A 25,071-nucleotide genomic window follows, 5' to 3' on the forward strand; every position below is an offset into this window, starting at 1 on the left:
AGCAGCAGTCCACATTGTGCATACATGTTATGGAACAGTGTAATTTATAAAGTATGTGTCTATTTATCCTTTGACGCAGCAATTATCGATAGGCCTGTTCACTCCCCCATGAAACAGCGACTGCCTGTCCCGTGTGGAGGGACAGGTGGAAGTGAGGTAATGCTGCTGACATTGTGCACAGTGGTGGTAGGCGGCCATGAACTGGTGTGCAATTCCTTATCAGATAATATTGGGCCCTATGGGATATAGTGGCCAATGGGGATCTATGCCGGCGGTGACGGTATGCACCACCGCGGACGTGACCGCCATTTTCTATCTCAATCCTCACTTGTTTCCCGAGCTTCCATTGGATAGGACATACACTGCATGTGCTGCTGTGACCTGTTTCTGGAACCTACCTTGGCCCGTGTGACCGTGGAAAGGGCCCCAGCCTTCACTTCTGAGGAGTTGGAGCGACTGGGGGATGGGGTCCTACCCCAGTACGGACTGCTGTATGGGCCTCCAGACCAACAGGTGAGTACACTGTGGGCACGATGCATGTGGCATGATTGCATGGAGTTGTGTGTGAAGGCATCGTGTAAGGGGAGTGGGTGGATGTCCCCTTGGCGGTATACATGCTGTGCGCTGGGCTATGTGTGTGCCAATGGTGATGCAAACGGGTATGGTGGGCCATGTCTGTGACAGGCTAGACTGTGTGTCTAATGGTGTTCCCCTGTCTGAATTGCCTCTGCAGGTCAGCGCCCATCAAAAGAAGGGAACATGGTGTGCCATCGCCAAGGAGGTGCGGACCCTGGGGGTCTATGGCAGGCGGAGCACCCACTGTCGGAAACGGTGGAAGGACCTGAGACGCTGGGCATGGAAGACCGCAGAGGCCCATCTGGGGATTTCCTCCCAACAAGGAAGGGGTGCCCGTCGGACCCTGACCCCCGATGGGCCGCATACTGGCAGTGGCCACCCTGAGCTAGATGGGCGCTTGAGGGCATCAATGCAGCCACAAGGGGGTGAGTACAGTGGTTATCATTACAACTTACGGCTGGTGGGGTGGTATCCAGGTGGTGGTTGTGTGTTCTTGGGTGCCCCTTGGCCAGGCCAGACATAGCAGCGTAGGTCCTCTGGTGGCTAAGGGTTTGAATGTAAAATACTGCTCATCTAGCTTGTTAGTATTCACTCCTGGGCAGGGCTGCATGGGTCCCAGGTGTGCTGCAGTTGGCGGTGTGTGCCCCTTCTCATTTCTTGGTGACTATCCATTTCACTGGTAGTGCAATGCATAGTGCGTAGGCCTGTTCCCTGTGTGTGAGGGTGCTGTGTACGCCAACGCTGGTGTTGGTGCAGTCATTGACCCAGTGTATTCTTTGTCTCTCTCTCTCTCCCCCTTTCTTGTTTTTTCATCCTTTCCTTATGTGCATTAGCATCATCTAGTGGAGGAGCAGAGGCACCGGCAACAGAGGGAGCTGCACTCACAGGACCCTGGAGGAAGAGTCCACCGACGCTGAGGGAACCAGTGGGTCGGAGAGCGAGGGGAGCACCACAGCAGAGACTGAAGGGGACAACACAGTCTCTGATACCTCCTCGGATGGGAGCACCCTGGTGGTGGCGGACACCTCTGTGACCACCCTAGCTGCAGGTACAGCCTCTGCCCCTGTACCAGCACTGCCCTCTCGGTAGCCCCTCAGCGAGTTGCCCGTACCGGCTCACCCAGGAGGGTGGGCATCTCCTTCACCCCAGGCACCTCAGGCCCCGCCCCAGTGAGCCCTGCTGCCCTGAGGTGGGAGGCTATTGACCTCCTGAGATCCATCTCTGTAGGGCAATCCACCATAGTGAATGCCATCCAGGGGGTGGCAGCCCAGATGCAGCAATGCAGTGCATTCCTGAAGGGCATTCACGGTGGATTGGCGGCCCAACACAGATCAATTCAGGCTCTGGCCTCCTCTCTGATGGCAGCGATTGTCCCTGTTTCAACCGCCCCCCAACCAACTTCCACTTCCCAGTGCCCTTCTTCTCAACCCCCCAACTCATCCCAAGCACACAGACAGACGAGCATGCACACAAGACAGCGCACAAGAGTGGCACAGGAAAACACAAGCACCTCATGTCATCCCACAGGCACTCACATAAACACCATTCATTTGCAGACACAACATCATCCACTGTCTCCACTGTCTTCCCCTCCTCTTCCTCCTCCACCTCCCACCCAGTTACGTCCACACTCACACCTGCATGCACTACATCAATATCCACTACTAGCATCATCACCACACCACGAAGAACACACACCTCACTGGCAGACACCTCCACAACATCAATGCACATGTCCCCTGTGTCCTCTCCCACCGTGTCTGCCCCCCCTCCTAAAGGACACAAATGCAAGCACTCAGGCACCCAACAGCCATCCACCTCACAACAGCATACAGCCCATACACCTGCACTCAAATCCAGCAGACCTACACCTCCGACGACCACTCCCTCATCCTCCACTCCCATTACTATTCCCTCTTACCACCCCAACGTACCGAAAAAGCTTTTCCTTTCAACGATTGACCTCTTCCCTTCCCCTGCCCCCCCATCCTGCACGTATGGGCAGGGTAGTAAGGACCCAGGCCAGCACCTCAGCCAAACAGTCCACGGGGACAGTGGTAGCACCACCTACTCGTGGTGGTAGGGATACCAGACCAACAATACTGAAGGGGAAGGAGGCAGCACAACCTGGGATGAAAGTGAAGAGTCCGTCACCAGCTGGGAAGAAGGGGAAGGAGCCTGCACCAGCTGTGAAGAAGGGGAAACAGCCTACACCACCTGGGAAGAACAGGAAGTAGCCTACACCACCGGGCAGAGGGGGGGAAGAGCCCATCCACCCCTGCCAGGAAGGGTAAGGAATCCCCAAACCATAACCAGGAGGAGAAGAGGCACTCTACGCCAGCGGAAGCTGTCAGCCAAACACCGCCACCACCACAAGCTGTCACAGGGCCCCCACCGACAGCCATGGTTGTGCTGCCATCACAGAGTGCAGGGGCTGACCAGGAACCTCACCCAATCACCACAAGCATGCGGCCATCACAGAGTTCAGGGGCTGCCCAGGAGCCCTCCCCAACCGTCACCAGCATGTAACCATCACAGAGTGCAGGGGCTGACCAGGAGCCTACCCCAAGCAACACTACAGTTCAGCCATCATAGTGTTACAGGGGCTGACCAGGAGCCTCCCCCAACCACCACCAGCATACAGCCATCACAGAGTGCGTGGGCTGACCAGGAGCCTCCCCCAAACAACACCACAGTGCAGCCATCACAGAGTGCAGGGGCTTACCAGGAGCCTCCCACAACCACCACCACAGTGCAGCCATCATAGAGTGCAGGAGCGGACCAGGAGCCTCCCCCAACCACCACCAGCATGCAGCCATCACAGAGTGCAGGGGCTGACCAGGAGCTTCCCCCAAACAACACCCCAGTGCAGCCATCGCAGAGTGCAGGGGCTGACCAGGAGCCTCCCACAACCACCACCACAGTGCAGCCATCATAGAGTGCAGGAGCGGACCAGGAGCCTCCCCCAACCACCACCAGCATGCAGCCATCACAGAGTGCAGGGGCTGACCAGGAGCTTCCCCCAAACAACACCACAGTGCAGCCATCGCAGAGTGCAGGGGCTGACCAGGAGCCCCCCCAAACAACACCACAGCGCAGCCATCACAGAGTGCAGGGGCTGACCAGGAGCCTCCCACAACCACCACCATAGTGCAGACATCACCCCCGGTGGACGCGATGTACTCCACCCTCCAGGGGCTACTGTGTGGGCTGCCCCCTCCAGAACCAGTGGGCAAGTCACCCACTCGGGAGACTGTGGCCTTGCACGCCCCGGGACAAAGCACAGGGCATGTTGCTCCCTCCAGAACCAGTGGACAAGACTCCCACTCGAGAGACTGTGGGCTTGCACTCCCCAGGACAAAGCACAGGGCATGTTGTCCCCTCCAAAACCAGTGGGCAAGTCACCTACTCGAGAGACTGTGGCCTTGAATTCCCCAGGACAAAGAGCAATGGGCATGTTGCCCCCTCCAGAACCAGTGGTCTTGTTCCTGCATCCAGCTGAGGTGCCCCCGAGGTGCCTGCCTATTTGACAACTGATGCCCCTGCAGTGTTCTATCCGGATTTGGGCAGGATTCGAGTTGTGCCCTGTGGCCATGTGGGCCCTTTGAACTATGGACTGGGCAGTGTGCCTTTTTTATACAGCTGTACACATCTGTTTCATGGCCAATTCGGATTATTGATTTTGCTGTTGAACTGATTATAATCCCTTTAGTCAATTCCTGTTGTCCTTGCATTATTCTGCAGATTTTCGGCGTCAAATTGTTTTTGTAATGCAGCTAGTTGTGTGTATGGAGTGTGTGTGTCAGGTGTGTGTTGTGCGTGTGTGTGTCACTCTCATTTTCCTCCCACCCTCGCTTGTGTGCTAGGCGGCTGTACTCACCATCATCATCTTCGTCAGCGTTGGTGTTCCAGGTGGAGCATAACATAGAAAATCATCAGGAAAACTTGCAGTTCAGGTTCCATGGCGGCAAGGTTATTCCCTGTATCTCCAATGGTGAGTCCTTCGACTTCTGTGCTCTGTTTCTGCCAGGCTTTTGATGACGTTGTTACCGCCCCAGAAAAGGTGGCGGTTTCTTGTGTCAAAATATGGTGGGCAGTACTCTGCCTGGCTGTAGGCGGCTACTGCTGTGGTGACTATTGTGTCCGCCCTGGCGATCGGTGTAGTACATTGGCTGTCTATGTGAGATATCACCGCCATGGTCATATTTTGGTAGAACAGGAAACGCAGTGGTAATTCGTGGGTCATAATATGATGGGTGTTGCTCTGTTGGGGTAACGGTGTGGGTTTTGGGACTGCCAGTTTATCACTTACCTTTGGTCTGGTGGATTTGTGTTTGTGGCTGTATTCTGGCGAATTGGTGCGTGTGTGTCATAATATGGTGAACGGATATTCGCCAGCACAGCGGTAAGTTGGCAGCTGTCAGCGCGGCAGTAAATGGCATTTACCGCCAGTGTCATAATGAGGGCCCAAGTATGAACAAAGCATACTTGTAGCCGTAAATGTGACTGTCAAACACTGTGTTGTTCTAAATTGTCCTACAGTATTGCCTGTACCAGACAATGAAAATGATGATTGTGAAGTGGCGGATGACTGTTTCAAGTCACTGTGCTATGCACCAAGTCAAGACCAGCTACACGAGATGAGCCATTACCCGAGTCTGAGTTTGTGTTACATGTGGATGGCTCATGTTTATGAGACAGTAAAGGAAGTTTGGGAGCTGCTTATGCAGTCTGCACAATTGTAGGAGCTGTTGAAGCTTCTGGGCTTCAAGGAATATTTTCTGCACTGAATTGATCTTACTAGAGCCTGCTGCGTTTCAGAACAGAAGAAAGTGAAAATGTTCACTGATACTATGGCTTTTTGTGGTATTCATGGCTTCAGACAGTTATGGTCCCATCAGTTGCCTGAAGAGGTTTCAATGGTCAAGTGTCCTTTATACCATAGTGGAGATGATCATGTAACTCTGAGCAATAGATACGCTGACAAGGTTGCAAAGTGTTGTGCTCACAATGTCTGCACCTTTAATGGAGAGTATAAAAATTATGGAGTGGATGAGGACAATTAAAATTTTTGTTAACAACTCCAGACACATGGGAAGAGGTAAAGAGGCTTCAGGAAGAGGTGTTAGAGAAAGAACAGCAGTGTTGGGTCAGAGGAGGTTGTGTTTAAGAGAGAGGAAATAACATTTGTGTTTCAATGAATGGAAGACCTGTGTTGCCAGTTTGTTGCCCCCAATGGCTAGGCATTTCCATGGTCCAGCTCATGTTGGTATAGATACAATGGTACGAGTTTTAGGCAAGCGTGGTTTAATCCCAAATTCAGATTGATGGCTGACGTGGTGTGTCACAGATGTGTTGTGTGCCAGGAGAACAATGTTGGCAAGGGAACTGCAGTACCACTAAGTCACATAGGAAGATCAGGAGGTCCCTTTAACAGGATGCAATTTGACTTTATGAAGATGCCTGTGTGTAACGGGCTGAGATATGGCCTGGTGATCGTTTGCATCTTCTCACATTGGGCTGAAGCTTACCTGACCACAAGGAATGACAGTCTTACTGAAGCAAAGCTGTTGTCAAGAGAACTGATTCCCAGGTTCGGGTTCCCAACTTCTCTAGAGTTCAGACCGAGGGACTCATTTTAATAATGAGGTCCTGAGATTATTATGCGGAGAGACTACACTGCAACTGTAGATCTGAGACTTCTAGACTCGTTGAACAGGTTAATGGGACACTGAAGTCCAGATTGGTGAAAGTGTGCGGTTCGACATCTTTGAAATGTCCTGATGCTTTACCCCTTGTGTTGATGAGTCTTCGCAGTATACCTGATCAGAAGAAAGGACTTTTTCTTCATGGGATAATTATGGACAGAGCAATGTGTTTGCCAGCTATACCTACAAATGCACTTGTGAACATTACCAATTACATGATCAATGATTATTGTAAAGAGCTAGCTGATGTGGTGGGTTCTGTGTCTCATCAAGTGGGAGCAGCCACAGCCCATTCACATGAGTAACAGTGCCATGACCTCAGTCCCAGCGACTTGGTCCTGTTGAAGAAACAAATATGGAGGAGATGTTTAGAGCCTCATTGGTGTGGGCTGTATTAAGTCATCTTGGTGACAGCAATAGCAGTTAAATGTGTAGGTCTCCCTAACTCGATACGCACTTCCTATACTTGCAGAAATGGGTCTCCCTTTGATGTGACAGCATCTGTCCCAGACAAACTGGTGGGGACAGAGAGACAACCACAACAGGGTGGTCAAGCTGTCAGGTATCAGAGAGAACAAAGAAAGCATTAAACAGCACATGCTCAGTCTGAGGGTCTGGAGAGGTCCACAGTTGAAGATCAGACAGAAGAGTCTCATCCTGCAGTGGTGAATGAGTCGACTTCAGATTCAGTCCCTGACGAAGGACCTAGTGCTATAAGAAAGCAAGTGGCACCTGGAGACCATTGACTCAGGAGGAAAGAAGGAGGCAAACTGAAATTACCCAAACAACGTGTGCCTCAAATAATTCAAGAGGACACTGAGAACTCTGATCTTAGTGAAAGTGAAAATGAAGGGTTGTAACTGAGGAGATCTAAGGGAACTAGAGTGCCCTGTTGAAGGCACTTGTTGCCTAAATGGACATACTTTGCAACAAATTATGGGGAGAGAAAGTTTTGGGGATTTTGGAATAACGCTGCAGATCCAGATGAATCTCCTTGAACTGTACATTGTGCTCAAATTATACTTTAACTTTTCTGTGCAGTTGGATAGTCTGAGACATTCCGCACTGGATGTGACTATTAGCAAATTTGAACTGTGTCTTATGTAAAGACTTTGCATTGACTTTGTTAGGAAATTAAGAAGAGTACAGAGGCCCAAATCACCAGAAGAAGCAAGGGTTGTCCTTTGGAAAAACACAGAGTAGGGCTAAGGAAGACTCACAAAGACCTTGAAAATACTTTCTTGGTACAGCACTTGTTTTGCCGCATGTCACAGTTGAAACTTAAGTGAGTCATTACTGCTGCTCATTCTGCATTTTATTACAACATGTCTAAATTTAGAGAAATCATACAACCTTTAAACAATAACACTAGTAAACATTGATACATACTTACAGGAGTGTCAGTTGTGATATTTATAGTAACAATTGCTTTGTTTATAGGATTAACCTTAACTACGCAGTCCAGTATAAAGAACATTAGTTCTATGAGTGTCCCTAGGATCTCATTTCCTACTGATGATAGAATGCACTAACTAAATAAGAAAGATTTGCACATAGACATTTCTAGAGGAGAGCTTTCATCACGTTTATTATAAATTGCTTTATGAATATATTGACAATATGGATATAAGGGATTGTGCAATGACCTGCTTCAGTTTCACAAGGCATGACCTAGCATCACATTCTTTTGACATATGGAGTTTCCTCTAGTCTTTTATTGAGTATATTTTATAGACAGGGCAGCTTTTAGTATTATTTTTCAAATTATAATTTAGTTCTTTCAGAAGTTCCTTTGTTTAAACATTTGAATAAAAACCTTATTTCAAAGGTGCACAAATAGCAGGTAAATATTTTGTAACTGTCACAACACTACACACCACAATAGGTCTGAGTGGAGTTTGCGGATTCACGCTTCACGGAACTCCGCAAAGTTCAGCTCTGTTCAACTCAGCTCTGTCTACATGGAGTTATGCGGGCAGGCGGAGCTCATCCACTGCACCCGTTCGCATTGCATTTTACATTAGACGTAATGCAAAGTACTTTCCCACATTCAAAATCATGAGCGAACACCACCACGCGGTTCGCATGGGTGCGACCATCTTGTTTTTTTTACTCTGTCTTTGGTGCTGGGCCTGTTTTTTAATCCTTTCTATGGGGGTCATTCCAACCCTGGCGGTCGTTGTTAAAGCGGCGGCAAAACCGCCTTTAGGCTGGCGGTAAAAAAAATGGAATGCCGACCCTGGCGGAAACCGCCAACAGAGACCGCCACTTCAACACACCGCCCGCCACGGCGGGACAAACAAACAGCACGGCGGTCACCGCCATCAGACAGGCGGGAGTCAATGTACCACCCACCCTATCACAACCCACCAATCCGCCACCTTTTCCGGGGCGGTAGCCCCGCCGATAAAAACACGGCGGAAACAGCCATTTCGAACGGAAAACGCTCACCTCCATACACCCCACGAGGAATCTGGACAGCACGGAACCCGAACTCCACATCCTCCCAGCGATTGTCTTCCTGCTCCTCTACCAGGAGCACGAACGCCGGCGCAGAAGACAACGGTGAGTACTGCACCTACGACACAGGGGAGGGAAACAATTACGGGGACACACATACGCGACACCCCCACCCCCTCCTACTACAACACACACATCAATGCATAGCAACAACTCAGAGTGACACCCCCCAAATCCCCTGGAAGAATGCAAAGACAAAAGGAAATGATTCGAAACATTGGAATATATTGAATCACTGGCTTAAAAATATATCACACATCTAAAACCTTTATATACATAAATTTCAAAGTCCGATCATTGTAGCAGGCATTGTCCGTGGACCACTGGGCCCAAATCACATGGGCAAAGCCCACACAGGATACCTGACTCCAACGGAGAGTACACTGCAGGGGCATCAGATAGGAAAACTACAGGCACCTAAGGGGGAAGGGAAAGGGGGGCACCTCAGCCAGATGAGTCCACGACGCCAGATTCACGAGGGGCCTCCATGGCCACTGTTCCATCCTGGGGAGTGCAAAGCCACAGTCTCTCAAGTCTCTACAGTGGGCGGTTTGCCCACTGTGCAATCCTGGGGAGTGCAAAGTGACAGTCTCTCAAGTCTCTACAGTGGGTGGTTTGCCCACTGTGCAATCCTGGGGAGTGCAAAGCCACAGTCTCTCAAGTCTCTACAGTGGGTGGTTTGCCCACTGTTCAATCCTGGGGAGTGCAAAGCCACAGTCTCTCAAGTCTCTACAGTGGGTGGGTTGTCCACTGCTTTATCCTGGGGAGTGCAAAGCCACAGTCTCTCAAGTCTCTACAGTGGGTGGGTTGCCCACTGCTTTATCCTGGGGAGTGCAAAGCCACAGTCTCTCAAGTGGATAACAGTCTCCACTGGTTCTGGAAGGGGACTGGTGCCCAGAGTGCTTCGTGCAGCCCTGCCCGACACAGATGCGGGCCTGCCCCTTCTGCCAATGGGCCAGCAGTGCTTGAGATGAAGGGCCCTGTTCAGCTGTGCTTGAGATGAAGGGCCCTGTTCAGCTGTGCTTGAGACAGCAGTGCCCTGTTCAGCGGTGCTTGAGATGAAGGGCCCTGTTCAGCGGTGTTTGAGACGGCGGTGCCCTGTTCAGCGGTGCTTGAGATGAAGGGCCCTGTTCAGCGGTGCTTGAGATGAAGGGCCCTGTTCAGTGGTGCTTGAGACGGCGGTGCCCTGTTCAGCGGTGCTTGAGACGGCGGTGCCCTGTTCAGCGGTGCTTGAGACGGCGGTGCCCTGTTCAGCGGTCCTTGAGATGAAGGGCCCTGTTCAGCGGTGCTTGAGATGAAGGGCCCTGTGCAGCGGTACTTGAGATGAAGGGCCCTGTTCAGCGGTGCTTGAGACGGCGGTGCCCTGTTCAGCGGTGCTTGAGATGAAGGGCCCTGTTCAGCGGTGCTTGAGACGGCGGTGCCCTGTTCAGCGGTGCTTGAGACGGCGGTGCCCTGTTCAGCGGTGCCCTGTTCAGCGGTGCTTGAGACGGCGGTGCCCTGTTCAGCGGTACTTGAGACGGCGGTGCCCTGTTCAGCGGTGCTTGAGATGAAGGGCCCTGTTCAGCGGTGCTTGAGATGAAGGGCCCTGTTAAGCGGTGCTTGAGACGGCGGTGCCCTGTTCAGCGGTCCTTGAGATGAAGGGCCCTGTTCAGTGGTGCTTGAGAGGAAGGGCCCTGTGCAGCGGTGCTTGAGATGAAGGGCCCTGTTCAGCGGTGCTTGAGACGGCGGTGCCCTGTTCAGTGGTGCTTGAGATGAAGGGCCCTGTTCAGCGGTGCTTGAGACGGCGGTGCCCTGTTCAGCGGTGCTTGAGACGGCGGTGCCCTGTTCAGCTGTGCTTGAGACGGCGATGCCCTGTTCAGCGGTGCTTGAGATGAAGGGCCCTGTTCAGCGGTGCTTGAGACGGCGGTGCCCTGTTCAGCCGTCCTTGAGATGAAGGGCCCTGTTCAGCCGTGCATCGGATGAGTGTCCAGGTCAGCGGATCCGGCCATGGCATGGAGGTCGTTCGCCACCTGACCTGTGGCTGGCAGTGCCTTCCTGCCCATCTGTCGTGTGGCTTGCGGGGCCCTCCTGGGCTGCAGTACCGGGCCTGTGGGTGTCCTCCTGCCCACCTGGGATGGGGCTTGCGGGACCCTCCTGGGCTGCAGTACCGGGCCTGTGGGTGTCCTCCTGCCCACCTGGGATGGGGCTGGCGGGGCCCTCCTGGCCAGCTGGCCTGCTGGCGGACTTGTCGGGCGTGCTGCCCTTCCCACCCTTCCCTGTTCGCCTGTGGCCCTTTCCCACCTTTGGCGGTGTGCCAGGTGGCACCACACTTCCTGCCGGAGCCATGGTAGGAATTTTGGTCCCTGGTGTCTTCGGCCTCTCGCGCCGGCCACTGGCAATCTTCGGATGCTTTACGGGGGTGGGCTGGCCGTGCCTTGGCTCCTTACTGAACTGGCTGCCCTTGAGGGTGGGGGACTCCACAGTCCATGGCAAACTGAATTTACAGGTCCCGTTTTTGTGGTGGCTGAGGTGCTGACTGGAGTCCTATGAGATGGACTGGGTGGGGGAGTTGTTGGAAAGAGGTCAAGTTTGGAAAGGAAAAGCAATTTAGGAAGAGAGGGACGGGTAGGTGTAGTAGGTATGGGAGTGGAGGAAGAGGTTGTGGTTGTAGGAGTTTTCAGTCTGGTGTCTTTGGGTGCAGGTGCTTGGGCTGGAGGCTGTCGTGAGGTGGATGGCTGTTGGGTGGGTGGCTGCCTGCGTTTGTGTAGCTTGGAAGAGGGGGTCACAGACACACTGGGAGAGGACACAGGGGACGTGTAAATGGTAGTGGGGGTGGTGACTGCACGTGTGCGGGGTGTTCTGGTGGGTGTGCTGGTGATGGACGAAGTGGCTGAAGATGTTGTGCATGCAGGTGTGAGTCGAGACGTGACAGGGAGGGAGGAGGGAGACGAGGAGGAGGGGGACACAGTGGAGGCAGTGGGTGTTGGTATGTCTGTATGCGGATGTTGCTTGTGTGAATGCTTGTGTGATGTGTGGTGCTTATGTCTGGATGAGCTTCCCTTGGGTGTTGAAGTGTGTGCAGGCTGGTCTGATGGTGTGTCTGGGATAGGCAGAGGTACAGGTGATAGGGTATGGGTGGAGGAAGTTGGAGGGGGGAGGCTAGAGACAGGGACAATTGCTGCCATCAGTGCTGAGGCCAGAGTGTTGAACGATCGCTGATGGGCAGCCTGACCAGAATAAATGCCCTCCAGGTATGCATTACTCTGGTGCACCCCCCTTTCTACACCCTGGATGGCATTCAAAAGGGTAGACTGCCCAACAATGAGCATCCTCAGGAGGTCAATGACCTCCTCACTGAGGGCAGCAGGGGTGACGACTGGGGCAGGGCCTGAGGTGCCTGGGGCGAAGGAGATGCCCACCTTCCTGGGTGAGCGGGCACGGGGCAAACGCTGAGGGGCTGCTGGGAGGGCGGTGCTGGTGCGCTGGGTTGCCGCCACCACAAGGGAGCTCCCTTCAGAGGACGAGTCGCTGTCACTAATGTCTGCACGAGTCCCCGCTGTGGAGCTCCCCTCGCGCTCCGTCCCACTGGTGTATTCGGACTCCATTGCATGGCCCTCCAGGGCCATGTGGGATGCAGCTCCCTTGTGCTCCGATGCCACTTCTCCTCCGCCTGATGATGCTAATGCACACATGAACAGGAAGACCACAAAAAAGGGGGGAGGAGAAAATAGACATGTTGAGTGCATGCATTGGCGACACTGTTGGCGGAGAGGACAGACATAGAAGCCCCCTGCACTACGCCACGCACTTGGGGTCCACTACTCAATCCGTGGGACATGGCCTACAAGCCTATGGACGACCACTGCACACATAGATGACACAGGGCCATGGATACCTGTACTTGGCACCCTACAGAGGTGGGGGGCGGGGGCACAGGGCCATGCCTTACGGAGGGGCCTAGCCTACAGAAATCGCCCTGGCCTAGGGATACCCACAGCCCTCCTCCCCCACCCAGACACCTCCACTGCGCGCAAAGTTCAGCAGAATGAGTTTGTACTCACCCCCTTGTGTCTGCTGTGATGTCCTCACGCGCCCATCCAAATCGGGGTAGGCCACCGCCAGGATCCGGGACATCGGGGGATCAAAGTACGACTGGCACCCCTGCCACGTTGGGAGGCCATCCCCAGCTGAGCCTCCGCCGTCTTCCTGCTCCAGCGTTGGATGTCCTCCCATCTCTTCCGGCAGTGGGTGCCCCGTCTCTGGTGGACCCCCAGGGCCCGGACGTCCTTGGCGATGGCATGCCAAATGTCTATCTTCTGGTGGGCGCTGACCTATGTGAAATGTACAGGGGGAGAAAAAGAGTCATCACCTTCTGCACCCTCAATGTGAGTGGTCCCCCATCCCTACCCTTGCCATGTGGCACATCCTGTCATCCGTCGTCTGATGCATGCCTCATTCGCTCCCCTCCCCACCATCTTTCATCCACCCGACTCAACACAGGCATTGGCCACAAAGCATGGTCCCAGTGTACTTACCTGTTGGTCTGGAGGACCGTAGAGTAGCGCATACTGGGGGAGGACCCCATCCACGAGTTTCTCCAATTCCTGAGCAGTGAAGGCAGGGGCCCTTTCCCCAGTCGCATGAGCCATTGTCTCTTCCAGACCGAGGTCACAGCAGCACTTGCAGTGTAGGTCCTCTCCTGTGGAAGATCAGGTATCGAGTGATTAAGCAGATAGAAAATGGCGGTCACGCCCGTGGCGGTGCGTACCGCGGCGGTGCGTACCGCGACCGCCGGCGCACATCGTCATTGGTTCCTGAGACCCATAGGGTTCAATGTTAACCAATGCTGCTTTGCGTCGCAGTCTTCGACCGCCTACCGCCACGGTGTGCCACGCCAGCGCATTGACCTCACATCCCATTGTCGCACTTCACAGGTCAGGCAGCCGCCATTTCAAGGGCCCACATGGCTTAATTTCTACTGCGTCACACATACCTAGGCCTTGCATCGACACTCATACAAGGCATACAATGCATTGGGAATCTTGTTATGTGCAAGCTGTGGAAACGTACCTGTGGGTTGATTGACTCTGTGCTCGCTGTTGTCCTTCATAGGCACCGTCCGCTGGGACATGCGAGGAGATGGAGGAATCTTCCCGTGTACAGACCGCTGGTGGACCTGTCGACAATGGACGAAAGACATGTCATACAGGCTTGACCGAGCCACTATACAGGAACTGTGTGCCCAGCTGGAGGCAGACCTGATGTCACCCATCCGCCAACCCACAGGGATCCCCCCTCTAGTGCAGGTTCTGTCAGTACTCCATTTCTTTGCAAGTGGGTCATTTCAAACAACAGTGGCCATATCATCAGGGATGTCCCAGCCCATGTTTTCAAAGGTGTTGTCCAGAGTGTTGTCTGCCCTGCTCAAACACATGCGGAGCTACATCGTCTTCCCTGAGGTGGGGGATTTGGCTACAGTGAAGGGTGATTTCTATGCCCTTGGACATATCCCCAACATCATTGGTGCCATTGATGGGACACATGTTGCTTTGGTCTCCCCCAGCAGGAGTGAACAGATGTACAGGAACAGGAAGAGTTATCATTCCGTGAATGTCCAGATGGTCTGTTTGGCTGACCAGTACATCTCCCATGTTAATGCCAAGTTCCCTTTGTCAGTGCATGACGCGTACATCATGCGGAATAGCAGCATCCCTTACGTGATGGGTCAACTCCAGAGGCACTGTGTGTGGCCAATTGGTGACTCTGGTTACCCCAACCTGTCATGGCTACTGACCCCAGTGAGGATTCCCAGGACAAGGGCAGAGGAACGGTACAATGAGGCCCATGGGCGTACTAGGAGGGTGATCGAGCGGACCTTCGGCCTCCTGAAGGCCAGGTTTAGGTGCCTCCATATGACAGGTGGATCCCTAATGTACTCACCAAAGAAGGTGTGCCAGATCATCGTGGCCTGCTGTATGCTTCACAACCTGGCTTTGCGACACCAGGTGCCTTTTCTGAAGGAGGATGGTCCAGATGGTGGTGTTGTAGCAGCTGTGGAGCCTGTGGAGAGTGAAGAGGAGGAAGCCGAAGAGGACGTCATAGAGAACAGGAACACAGTAATACAGCAGTATTTCCAATGACACACAGGTAAGAATCCACACCGGCATATTACATTTAATTAAAGACTACTACCTCTCTACTGTCTGACCTTTTCCCCCAGTGTATGGTAACTGAGTTGTGACTTTCCCTTCCGATTTCAGAGATGTGGGCCCCACTGCGTGACATCTGCTTTGTTTCCCCATGGACTACAGCTGTGTGACAGTGGTATGTTGGCATCACAATGTAAATAAACATTTTGGCACGGTCATGTCTAATACATTTGTTCAAAATAACAGCCAGACTCCAGAATGTTTTGTGCAATAAGTGTGTTTATTACAGTGCTCTAAATTTGTGGGTGGTTGCAAATCGGTGAGGGGTGATGGTGAAGGAATGTCGATGGCAGGGTCCAGACTATCAGTATCACAGGTGCATTGTCCAAATGCCTGTGGAAAGTGGAGCAGGGGCAGTTGAAGGTTGGACAGGGTGTCAATGTGGGACAGTGGGATGACAATCAGGGAGGTATCCTTTCCTGGCGGGGGTCTTGGCATCTTACTCTGTCTTCTTCCTGGATCTCAGGGCCCGCTTGCAGGGTGGTTCTCCTTCTGCAGGGGGTGGGGTTCTGGTGGCCTGTTGGTCTTGTGTCGGGGCCTCCTGTCCACTAGCGCCGGCGGAGGTGGTAGGCAGTTCTTGGTCCATGCTAGTGACAGGGGCCCTTTGTGGTGCCACAGTGTCCCACAATGTGGTGACTAACTGATTCAGAGCCACTACTATGGTGCCTATGGCGGAACTGATGTTTCTTAGTTCCTCCCTGAACCCCATATACTGTTGCTCCTGCAGAAGCTGGATCTCCTGAAACCTGGCCAGGACCGTCGCTATCGTCTCCTGGGAGTGGTGGTATGCTCCCATGATGGAGGAGAGGGCCTCGTGGAGAGTGGGTCCCCTGGGCCTGCCCCCCCCCCCTGTCACACAGCAGCCCTCCCAGTTCCCCTGTTTCCCTGGGCCTCTGTCCCCTGGACCGTGTGCCCACTACCACTGCCCCCAGGTCCCTGTTGTTGTTGGGGTGGGGGGTTAACCTGGGTGCCCTGTAGTGGTGGACACACCGCTGATTGACGTGTCCTGGGGACAGAGATATGGGCCCGCTGGGTGGGTGCTGTGCTGGTGTTCCCAGAGGGGGGAAGGTCTGCTGTGGCCTGTGACTGGGTGAGGGGAACCGACTGTCCAGAGGTCCCCGATGGGCCGGGCTGGTCATCTAGATCCAGGGAGACAGAGCTGCTGTCCTCACTGTGGGCCTCTTCTGGGGGTGGAGTGGACATTTGTGGACCCTCCTGTGCGGTGACGTGGCGTTCGGGTCCTGCAGGGGTATAAAAGTATGGTTATTGCTTCTGTGTGTGCCATAGCGTGCAATGGGTGGGTGCCCGTGTACCCCTGTGCTTGCATTTCTGTGTGGGGGCTTTTGTGACGGTGGTTTGGGGGGGGGTGGCTATGTGCAGTGGGCATGCTTAGGTGATGGGTGTCCATGCTTTGTGTTCGCATGCAGGGCTTGGTGTTGGGATGGGTGGGTTGTGATGGTGAGACATTTGCAAGTAGTAGGTGTGATGGGGGTGAGGGTGAGGGCATGCTGGTGGGGTGGGGGGGATGAAGTAGTGAAGATGAGACTTACCAGAGTCCATTCCTCCAGATACTCCTGCGAGGCCCTCAGGATGCAGGATCGCCAAGACCTGCTCCTCCCATGTTGTAAATTCTGGGGGAGGAGGTGAGGGTCCGCCGCCAGTCCGCTGCACTGCGATGTTGTGCCTGGATACCATGGAACGCACCTTGCCCCGTAGGTCGTTCCACCGCTTCCTGATGTCGTCCTGATTTCTTGGGTGCTGTCCCACAGCGTTGACCCTGTCCACTATTCTGCTCCATAGCTCCATCTTCCTGGCAATGGTGGTGTGCTGCACCTGTGTCCCGAAGACCAGTGGCTCTACCCGTACAATTTCCTCCACCATGACCCTGAGTTCAGCCTCAGAAAACCTGGGGTGTCTTTGCGGTGCCATGGGGTGGTGTGGGTGATGTGTGGGGTGGATTGTGTGGTGCTAAGTGTGGTGATGTGTATTGGTGTGTTGTTTGAAGTGCGTGGTAATATTGCTGGGTGACAGTGAATTACGCGTCTGTGTGCTCGGATCTCTTTTCTCTGTGCGTGTTCACAAATCTCTAGAAGTGGGGGTTTGTGGGTCTGTGTTTTATATTGTAATGGGTGTGTGGGAGTGTTGTTTGTATGTGTATCAGGTGTGTGTATTTCGAATTGTCCAATGTGGTAGTGTTTTGTAAAGGTGTGTATATTTTGAGCGCAGCGGTGTGTACCGCCAATGGAATACCGCGGTTGAAAGACCGCTGCGTGGATTCGTGGGTCGTAATGGCATGGGCGTATTTCTGTTGGCGTGACGGTGGAGGTTTGGTCATCGCCAGTTTCTCGCTGGCCTTTGGTGTGGCGGACTTTTGTGGATGTCTGTATTTTGGCGGTTTGACTGTTGTGGGTCAGAATGACCGTGGCGGTTTACTGCGGCGCGGCGGTGTTATGGCGGTCTTCTGCACGGCGGTAAGCGCCTTTTACCGCCGAGGTTGGAATGACCACCTATATCTTTTCAATCCACCGCCCTCCTAAATAATCTGCCCCTCATTTTTATGCATTGTGCTTGACTCATAAGGCTGTCCACTCGCAAGGATCAGGATACCTCCAAACTGCCATTAATTAGTACACTCCCAACCGCCCTTTAAGATCATCTGTGCTTAGGCTGGCCCAGAGTGTAATGAGCAAAAAAGCTAAATATGGAGACAAAGCCTTCTAAGTGGCAGCTGTCAGGCTATGGAATGTGCTCCCTCCAGAAATTAGAGAGATAGTGTCCTTCATGCCATTTCAAAAGCACCTAAAGACTTGGCTGTTCTCACTATAGGTGGCTGCTCTGCATCAGCCTCTTCTTACCTCCCTAGCGCTTTGATACCTCTGGTCTGAATGCACACAACAAATAACCAAAATACTCATAAATATTGTATTAGTGTGTGCTTTTGTGTCTGTGTATTTTACTTTTTTAAATTTCTTCTGTGTTTTGGTGACTTTTTGTATTTTTGTTTATTTTTCCATTCACTTTCTTATTTCTTCAATCCTTCCTTATCTTGTTTCTTTTCATTTTCTTTACCCCACCCAGTGCCATGGCAGAGCAGGGAGGTGAGCAGGGGAGTGGCATTTCCAGGCCCCTCCGAACAGCCAGCAGCAGCTGACTAGCCTGGGAGCCCTGGCCTATCTTTGGTGAGGTGGAGGTGGCAGCACTGTTTTTTTACATGCAACGCCTCCTCATCTTCATGCGAGCAGCAGGCCTAGTAGCTGGTATCCCCTGCGGGAGCGTCAGCTGCGTTGGGGGCGGATGTGCAGGTGTGTGCAGCAGACCAGCCACGTCCAACACACCACCCAGCAGCTGATGCAACGCTGGGCGGATATACTCGTTTTAGAGCAAGAACTGCTTGACCCGATAGGTGTCGAGATTCCAGAACTCAGTGAGTATTCATTATATTATTTGTTGTATTTGTGTTCTACAATACTAACTTTTTTTTCTGAATAGCATGCTGCTCACTCTCAGAGGTAAGTTACGTTTAGTTTGCGTTAAGAATATTAATATGTGATCCAGTTTGAGCTAGGCAGCTGCTCGGCGCGACCTAATCTTACACATTAGCGCTCACTTTGGGTGATTATTTAAGACAACATTGCAATGCAGACTCCTCTGTCCTCCTGTAATCATAGCAAATTAGTGATATCAGTGAGTTAGTGTTCTCTGTGACTTTAATCTATGTAGCTCATACAGTCACAAGCAATTTCACAGAGATGTGTAGTACTAGTATGCATCTGTGTGTTGCAAAAAAGGGGGACTGAGTTGGTCCATCAAGGGGATTGAGAAATTAGAATAGAATCAAAGATCATTTCTAGCAATACAATAGTTTCAAATGTAATTTCTGTTAAGACAATTTGGAATCAGGATTTTAGGATTAGTGTGGCCAACTCAACAATAGTCCATATCTGATTAAGATATGTGCAATGTTACTATGTTTGCCTGTTATGATAATTTTGTGGAGATTAACTGTACCACTAATCTATTTTTTTATCTTCTTTATTTCTTACATGAGCACCCAAGGGCAAGAAGAGGGGCAGCACTGAGTTGGGTCTTGGAAGAGCTAGGAGGAGGAGGCCCCAACCACCAGTGTCACTCCTGAGGGCTCTGCTCATCCCTGTAAGTCCTTTTATTTGTTATTATTATTTCCCTAACTTTTACCACTGCCCATTATTATACTACTTTTAAGTTTGCACTGTTTATTTTTTTATACTGTCTCAATTTTTTCCAATTCCCCTATCCAATTTTTGTTTGATTCTTGTTTTCCATTCCCTGCATTATCTTTCTTTTCTGTCTTTCATTGGCCATTATTATTACACTTCTTCATTCCGTTTCAGTGATTCGAAGTCATCATCATCATAGGTGATAGCTCTGCCCCTCCATTTCGAAAAGTTTTTGGTTGGCTTGACTACCTGGCTTTTCTAACATTGTGAACCAACAAAATGCACAGTTATATTTTTGATAGAAGATACTGCAGTGCAAGCCGTACTGTAGCAATGTATTGAGGTTGCATTTTTTTAATTAAAAAAAATAAGGGGAGGCCTATCTGGCATCACTAGTGGCTCCTTCTCAAGTGCCGGAGTAGAAAAAGAGAAGTCAGTTGGAGGGGGAAAAGCAGCAGCAGGGACAGGCAATGGAATGTCACATTGCTTGCTTATTGACAACTTCTATTATATTCACTATAAGGGTGTGGTCTTGATGGTGAACCCCCCCACTTTACCAGCTACAGCGGTGGTTGAGTTATGGCCTCTTCTATCTGAAACTCAGCAAAAGCTCATATAGGGGGTGATTCTGACCGCGGCGGACGGCGGTCGCCGCCCGCCAAGCGGTTCCCGCCGAAAGACCGCGGCGGTCATTCTGGCTTTCCCACTGGGCTGGCGGGCGACCGCCGAAAGTCCGCCCGCCAGCCCAGCGGGAAACACCCTTCCCACGAGGACGCCGGCTCAGAATGGAGCCGGCGGAGTGGGAAGGTGCGACGGGTGCAGTTGCACCCGTCGCGAATTTCAGTGTCTGCAAAGCAGACACTGAAATTCTTCGTGGGGCCCTCTTACGGGGGCCCCTGCAGTGCCCATGCCATTGGCATGGGCACTGCAGGGGCCCCCAGGGGCCCCGCGGCACCCCCTACCGCCATCCTGTTCCTGGCGGGAGACCCGCCAGGAACCGGATGGCGGTAGGGGGTGTCAGAATCCCCATGGCGGCGGAGCGCGCTCCGCCGCCATGGAGGATTCTCAAGGGCAGCGCGAAGTCGGCGGTACACCGCCGACTTTCCGTTTCTGGCCGCGGCTGAACCGCCGCGGTCAGAATGCCCAGCGGTGCACCGCCAGCCTGTTGGCAGTGCTACCGCCGACCTCCGCCATGGCGGTAATTACCACCAGGGTCAGAATGACCCCCATAATGTATGTAAAAAATTATGGCCTGACGGAAATGAAAAAGAACGGAAGGTTAAAAGGAAGGAAGGGTGTAATGACCGAAAGGAACGGTTGCGAATGTGGGTGAAAGGATGCATGGTTGAGTACTGGGTAAATGGATGGATGGGTGAAAGGATGATTGAATAAAATAGTGAATATCGAACAGATAGATAATGGTTTCAAAACTTTGGTGAAAGACTGGATGAGAGAAATTAAAGCTTAAATCATGGAGACTATGGGTGAATATACTAGAAAGAATGAAAAGATGACTGAATAATTTCTTGGAGGAATAAACAAGGGACCTCTTTTGGAGAGGGACATGCTGCTCACCTACTTCGCTTTCTTTGTTTTATGGTTATCAAAGCTATGGTTCTAAGTGGGGAGTACTTTAGTTTGTGTACTAATCCCTTGACTCACTGTATTTGTTAAGTGAGGCAGATATGTCCCCCGTCATCATTCATTGACCCTCCTCCTTGCTCTGGGCATTTTACCACCAATGACCGAAGAAGTGCAGTAGAGTTCAATTTGGTACTGCAGTGTTGGCTGTGCAATGTGTGTCTGCTTCAGTTAATGCAGCAGTTACAATGTTTTCAATGCATTCCAAATCAAACAAACAATGTGTGTTTCCTTTTGCCCACTCAGTCACCTCTTAGTACTTGACTCCTCTTTTCTTTCCTAAGTTCTTCTGCACCAGCCAACCAAAAAATTGAAAAATCCATTCTTGGCATGTGCCACATTTTTATGGCCATGTGAAGTGTTTCCACAATATATTTCATGGTTTCCCATAAAAGATTTATTATAAGCCTGTTCAGATTCTCCCCTTTAGACTTTTGTCTATACATTGACTGAACAAGCCAAAGCTTAGACATATGATGAATCGATGATCGTTGATACCCTTGTATTCTATAGCAAACGCTCTACCTCGTGCATAATCCAGCTGCCTCACCTTGCAGTACAGTAAGTCAAGTTTCCTTTGCTTACTGTCCAGCAAATTAATTTATTGGAAATAATTTGTGGTGGTTGGCGAAGCCAATGAGTAAAGAGGGACTAGTAAGTGCCTGAGTTGATTTGAAAGGATACTCTGTGATGAATGTGCCAAACACAAACTATTTAGCCCGTTCCTTTCCCTGTAGTGCAGTGCATTGGTTTGCCCACCATCAACTTACAGCAGACAGGATAATATATCCGCATCTTATACATGATATGTGTGATGTAGTATCTTATTTATTATTCATCTGCCTCTTTGGAGTTAGGGTAGAAGCTAAGTAAAAGGCATTTGGAGAAGAGCAGGGCCAGTGGAGTTAAAGATAGATAATTGTCAACTACAGCTGTCTCAGCTACAGACAGTAGCAAAGTACCAGAAGAGTTGGCCAGCATTCCTCCATTAATTTAGCACCACAACTTGTACTCCATAGTGCATAATGCCTTATATATAAATGAAAGGTCATTTATTTATTTTTTTCTACTAAAAGTGTCCGGTTAGTTACTAGAAAAGCCTTCATGAGAAAAACAAATCAAATCACTGTTCTTTTTATCTGGTGTTATTCTGCCTTTATTAATTTCTACCTGACAGCCAGTGTTTTTTTATGTAAGGCATGTGTGGGTAAACAAATAAAATTGGCCCTGTGGCTCTTCTAATCATAATCACATCAAATTCCATTGTCCCAAGGGGACCAGCAATGTACTGCTATTGTGCCACCCACTACTTATGTTTAAATGTTTGCTCAGAGCATTGTTTACAATTTGTCTTTTTTATTTTAGTTTTTCTCGATATAGCTACTCATGCTGGTCGACTAACAACACCCACCAGGCAGGAGATAAAAGCCCGTCTGCGGTGGCAGAGCCTGAAGACTATCCAGGTCGAATACCTGCGGCTGGTGGTCCTGGAGGATGAAGTTTAGCAGCATGCCAGCCCCAGCCTCCTTACCATTACATTGCCTGCGTCAGCTGTCAGGGGCCCTGACTGCACCTGCTGCCTCCCCCCAGCTCTGCCAGGGCATTGCTCCACCATATCCTGCAGTGGATGGACCGTATGGAATGCCGGCTCACCAGGATCAAGCAGATTTTTTGTTTTGGTGGGAGGGTTGGGAGGAAATTGGGACTGGGTTTCACCTTCGACTTTTGTTGGACTTTTTGGGGATGGGCTATTTGTTTGGGGAGGGGTGGTCCTGTTGTGGGTGGAAAGAGTGGGTTTTCTATTTGTTAATTATAAAAGGGGATATGTTATTTTACTTTAATCAGCTGCAAATGTTTATTTTGGCGTTTTAGTTTGGACTACTTTATTTTAGTGTACCCTGTTTTTTTAAATCTGCCAAAAAGTGCATGTCATTTACTTATACACATCAACAAAAGCAGCACTCCTGTTCGAAATGCATAATTGCAAGTATCATAACTTAATCAATAATCAAAAATACCATGAACATGTATCAAAGAGGTTTCTTCTTTATTTTCTCTTCAAAGACAGATCCAGCCAAGCCAACACGTGTTCATCAGGGTTGAATCTCCCCCATTGACTTCCTCAGGGCTTTCCACTGAGCAATTATTTTATATATATAAACACACTTTACAATTGGTGGAACAAATGTTTTGCAATTAATGGTAACATTTAGAGTTGAAAATGAGATTGTTCATAGAAGGAAGAGTTATTGTTGTTTATGTTGTTGGCAGCCGTTAAGAGCCTGTCTTTGAAGAGAAAATAAAGAAGAAACCTCTTTGACACTTGTTCATGGGACTATTGATTAAGTTATGATACTTGCTATTATGCATTTTGAACAGGAGTGCTGCTTTTGTTGATGTTTATGTTATGACTAATCTTTTGATTGTCCATTTACAAGGTTTTTTAGAGGGTACCTTGTTTAGCACACTTCAAGAACTAAAGAGGGACCGTTGTGGTGAGCGCGAATATCTCCCTTAAACCACCCCTACTTGTAGTAATTTACTTATACCCTTGCTCTACTGCCCTCTGTAACTATTTTGATCACTAGGGGATGATTGCCATTGCCTAGTATTTGGCCTAGAAAAACCTAGATACAGACAAACAACATCTTCTTCAGTAGAAGTTAATTACTAACTAAACAAGTTCACTCCAAACCATGGTTGTTCTCTTACCTGAATAGATTAATTGAGGGCTGATACCTCAGTCTTCTTATTACAGGTTTTCCCAAGGTGGCATCTTATCTTAAGGGGGTGGTAGTAGCTATAGTAGTGGCAGGCTAGTGCACTAACAGGGAAGACACAAGGTGCCACTCCCATCTATGCAAACTCCAACTGCAGGATTAATCAAAGGGTTATCTATCACTGTCAACTAGATTGAAAGAAAACAGTTGTGTGTCTTATATTATATCACAACTTTAGGAAGACTGAAACCAGAATACCACGGTGACAGTATTTGACACACAATAAAGAAGACCTGATATGATAATAAAACTAGCAATATCAACTTCTTCTGAGCAATGAAGAGCTAGTATGAAAACTAAACATAGGAAATTAAAGCCTCAAGTCAGGAGAAGTGTGCTCAGAGTCATTAGTGGTTGGACAAGGTGAAGCATTTATGCAACACAAGGCCTTAATGATGATCCTGATTTGGCTGGTATGGAATATTGTTCAGGTAACAGAAGGTCAAGCAGTGGGTTGGCATCGCTTCACCACATCCTCCCCAGCAAGTGTGTCATTCATTTATGGTATACAATTATTAAGTCACACCCCAGTAAATCACACAGCCCAGGGGAAGAGAATTAGGGGCTCGATGAATAGGTGAGAAAGGGGATTGGGGAAAGGTGTGACAAAGACAAACACTACACGAAAGAAACCATGACAATTTTCAATGGGATAGTGAGCAGCACACCATCATCAATCTGTTGTGGAAGGAAACGATGATGGGATAAGTATGACACAGTTCAGTTAAATGCATTGCAAACAGTCCTTCTGCCCCAGAGAGACCCAAAATAGTATATCTCTAAATGTTATGTCTTCTATGTTTGAAAAGTACAAATTATGGAGTATTGAAGTTATCCCAACAAGTTCTAAAAAATTATGATTGTTAAAAGACAAATTATACTGTATTGCCAAATTGGGCTGTGCATCTCCATTATTCTCGGAATGTCAGTCACTCTTGGGTGCCTGGCTGAACCTGTCCAGTAGGTAAGTTGGAGTGTGTTGAGCTTTCACCAAGTTTTGTTCGTGCGAGAGAGAAGTGGATTAAGAGAAGGCTTGTGTATTGAGAAACAATGACTGTATTATAGAGTAAAGGAGAAGGACAAAATGAAGCGAAGCAAGCGTATTGAGGAGTCAGGAGTGTACCAAGAAAATTCAGGGGAAGAGGAAAAACATAAAGAGGAGTTTCACACTTTAACATACAAAAAAGGTGTACACTGTTCCAAATGGAAAAATATAATCACTAGGGGAACATTAAAGTTCAGGAGCAAGAGCCCTCACACATCTGAGAGAATGTCATGCTTCATCATCGGGTAGCTCCTCGTCAGACCGGCGCTGCAATGTCTGACGGGCTCCCCATAAGGGGGCTCTTTGCCGGAGATCTTTTAGGTAGCAGCCGTGGTAGCGGACACTACAAGACCTGGTGTTGCGGTCAGGCACTAATCCTGGCAGGAGAGTGAAAGCTAAAATTGGTTCCCAGTCTTA

General features: G+C 50.4%; 1 long non-coding RNA gene across 1 annotated transcript in view; it reads left to right on the forward strand.

The window, feature by feature from the left end:
- The window catches only part of LOC138292660 (uncharacterized), a 56,138-nt gene extending 33,389 nt beyond the window's left edge, over nt 1–22,749 (forward strand). The window contains exon 3 of the long non-coding RNA XR_011202752.1: nt 22,195–22,749. This is a non-coding gene — a long non-coding RNA (uncharacterized lncRNA). The remainder of the gene's footprint in view (nt 1–22,194) is intronic.
- The last annotated feature ends 2,322 nt before the right edge of the window (nt 22,750–25,071 follow it).

The sequence above is a fragment of the Pleurodeles waltl genome, chromosome 4_2 (assembly GCF_031143425.1).
Source record: "Pleurodeles waltl isolate 20211129_DDA chromosome 4_2, aPleWal1.hap1.20221129, whole genome shotgun sequence".
Classification (NCBI taxonomy): domain Eukaryota; kingdom Metazoa; phylum Chordata; class Amphibia; order Caudata; family Salamandridae; genus Pleurodeles; species Pleurodeles waltl.